At 39.9% G+C, this 3,501-nt stretch overlaps 1 long non-coding RNA gene across 1 annotated transcript; it reads right to left on the reverse strand.

Moving 5' to 3' along the window:
* Window positions 1-1,080: 1,080 nt before the first annotated feature.
* LOC144033390 (uncharacterized) lies at window positions 1,081-2,441 on the reverse strand. Its single transcript, XR_013287965.1, has 3 exons — window positions 2,037-2,441; window positions 1,580-1,666; window positions 1,081-1,501 (listed from the first exon to the last, which is right to left on the reverse strand). It is a non-coding gene; the product is annotated as an uncharacterized LOC144033390 (long non-coding RNA).
* Between the last annotated feature and the right edge of the window lie 1,060 nt (window positions 2,442-3,501).

Below are 3,501 nucleotides of genomic sequence, written 5' to 3' on the forward strand. Positions count from 1 at the left end.
TGTAAACTTGGAAAAAAAAGAGACAGAAGGGGCTGATGCAAGAAAACAGACCCCCGGTAGCCTACACATCATGCTAAAGAACTTATTCACGGCCACCCTACTGCGGTAAAATAACCAGTCTTTCCATATTTTATTTGTTTATATATTTGTTTATTTTAACAGGTCGCCCTGCGCCCGTTTTTCTGTCCAATCATCCCGACTGGGCTCCAACATTAAAGTTGGGTCCCAAGTTACAACATCTATGTCTCAGCCCAGTCGGTGCCAAGATATGAACGTGCACAGGAGAGACAAGCAAAGAAAAGACGACTCGAAGTGGCAGAGATTGTTGCAGTTATGCAGCCAGATGGCTCCAGTAACCTGTACCCTCAAGTACTGCTGACATCATTGACTCTGGTATGCCACTCAGAATTCATTACATGATATATTGTATGCATGAGTGAATGTATGTGTTTGTTTGTGTGTGTACACGCACCTTATATTTTAGAGACATTTGGAAGTGTTTATAGAAATAAGTATTTGCCTGTAGCAATGTTCATACATTAAAAAATGCAACAAAATGTGTACATTTCTTTTACACTGACAAAAAAACTATACTACTTTACTATATTAAACCTATTACTGGTACCGTATTTTTTGTGATTTTTTCTTTATTTTTTTCTTTAGGGATCTCATGCCACACCGACTTGATTGCCAATGACATGATGGAAACGAAGGCGAGCATCAAAGCATTGGAGGAGGACAACATGCGACTGTTTGTTTGGCGCTAATAAAGGCAGCGTTTATACAAATTCTATTGTTGGGTTTGTTTACAAAGCTATACATAATACAAATGACAGGATTTGACTCAATGTGCAATATGGTCCCTCTTAAAGTAATGGCATAAATCTCTATTATTTCTAAAAGCACAAAAAATGAAGTGAATAATGATTAGATGTAGTAATTTCAGGGTTAAAAATTGAACTGTTAATTAATGTAGTTTATTTTAGCACAGGTGCCTACCATCCTGAGATGACGGTATGATGTAATGTTGATGGGGTACGCAATGACTTTCATTATGCTATGTACAGAGGAAAAAGTTGCTCTCTTTTAAATTTGTTTAATGTAAGACAAGTACCAGTACTGTGTTACAGTTTTCCCAATAATCCTTGTTTCACACTTGTCACAAAACCACTGTCCTTTTGGCAGTCTAGATTGGCACACTTCAAGTGATATCATTTGATTTTACAATCTGCTGCAGCACAAAAAACTACTTTATTACGCATCTTTGAAGTACATGAGCAAGTGGTAGGTGACAGCGGCTGAGCAGGAACACTGGAAGTCCACTGCTGATCTAGTAAATGCTCTCCCGAGCAGTTCAGGTAAGGAGGGGATTTTGGGGAAAAAAAACTCTGGCTTTTCCAACTGGCCAAAACGAGCGATCTGGGTGGACTCGCTCAATCACACTTTGTCCACACCACAAAGTCGCAGAAGTCCGTCCAGTTAAACTCATCTGTGCCTGAATCTGAAAATATGACAAACATTGTAATGAAAATATGAAACATAAAATTAAATAAACTACAAAAAGTAAAGCCATACATACCTGGTAATACTATTGGTGTTGTCGTGACAAGTGATGGGAATTGTTGCCATCTGGCACCAGACAGAAATTGGGTGTTGTGACAGCCTCCTTAACCGTGAGATCATAAGAAAAGCTGTCAGTATGCTCAGTAGTTACCATGAACACGTTTTATTGTACTGGAAACTGAAACTAAAAATACGTCCTCTGAGAGTGGTTAACCTTAACCATTTAGAATAAGTTGATTAAGTAACATGTAACTAGTGAAAGGGTAGCATTAAATTTAATTAAGCCACGGGGAGGCTGTGCATAGTTACTTTTTTATTCTTATACGCTCTGCCATATTTGCCTGTTATAAAATTGTTAGAAAAACCACATCAGGTAAACCTAGCTGTGCATGTAAACACAATGATAACAGGAAGCCTGAGAACAAATCAACATTTTTGTGTGCAGAATTACCAACACCATGTGGTTTACTTACGTGCAACAGCAACCGTTTCTTCTGATGCGATGTTAAAGTTTACACTCTGTATCCACCCGCTTACAAAATAATTGTAAGCCTCCAGGGATTTGTTGGCGTGTTATGGAGCATGTTGTCAACACGAGGTAGGGAAAGATGTCCAGAGATGTCACATTTGGCCAGCAAGCTTTCTCCGTCAAAAAAAAATCACCCTTGGTCAGGACGTAATTAGGATCAATCCCGCCACACAGAGACACCTTCTGCCTGTATCGTTGTTTTTGATCTTCCGGTAAATCGTGAAAATACTGCGAAAATTACATCAGGTTGATAAGCTCTACCGTGTAACTCGCGAGTGTACCTTGTGAACCGGCGGACACCCAATATGGCGCCCGAAGGAAAAACTCCCATGATGCATTACGATGTGCAAGCGACCTATTCGGTGTGGGGCATGATCAACATCTTAAGGCTTTTCTGACCAATTTTCAAATGGATCCCTTCAACAAGCTCAGCACAGTAGCTAAAAACGTAAAGTATGACATTTATTGTAACCACTAGGTGGCGCTATATGTATAACTGAATTTTATCATATAGATGTTTTCAGGCCGTGACTATTACGTTGCCTGAGAAGTTTGAGATTTTTTGGAGCTTGAACATGGGAGTTATTAAGCATTTGCTCTTTCTGGACAAATGAAATTTTAAAGGCAATATTTGATGCCCCGCCCCCGTCATATAGTATTTCAAAAAGGCAAGATGTTTTGCCCAGTTGTTCTCTCAGGTCTTGAGATGATAAATGCCAAGTTTGAAGTCAATTGGATGAAAAATGTTTGCAAAGGGGGAAAAAGCATGACCACAGTGAATGTGCCAAAATAGGCCAAAATTGGACATAAAAAAATTCATAGCTCACTTCCTGTACATTTTAGCTACATGGTCCCAATAGACTTTTTTGTGCGTCTCGGGGTGCTACACGTGCCTGCCAATTTCTGTTGCTCTAGCTCAAACGTGCCGGGCTTGGTTTTTATTTTTCTACGCTAGGGGGCGCTATCGAGTCGCATTGTTATGACGACTTAATAATATCAAATTTTTCGCCGGGCCTGAGGAGTGTGCAAAGTTCGGTGAGTTTTCGTGAATGTTTAGGTACCCAAAAACGCGATCGTTTGCGGAGAATAAAGAAGAAGAAGAATAACTAGAGCTGCGAGCAGCTATAAAGGGCCCTCGCAGCCCGGGCCACGTTGGGGTCCTTGCACGTTGTGGTACTTGCATGTTGGGGTACTGGCACATTGGGGTACTGGCATATTGGAAGCAAAATTTCTTTGAAAATGGCATAATAAACGTTTACATGTAGAATATTTTTTTGCCAGTGTGTGTGTCAAGCTCAACGGGTTTTGGTGATTGTTAAGACCTGCAAAAATCAGCGTCCTTTTTTATTTTTAGGCAATGAGTTGCCCTGATTGGTATTTTTTTGTAAAAGTGTATATACACATCATCG

This window comes from Festucalex cinctus, chromosome 13, assembly GCF_051991245.1.
Source record: "Festucalex cinctus isolate MCC-2025b chromosome 13, RoL_Fcin_1.0, whole genome shotgun sequence".
Classification (NCBI taxonomy): Eukaryota; Metazoa; Chordata; class Actinopteri; order Syngnathiformes; family Syngnathidae; genus Festucalex; species Festucalex cinctus.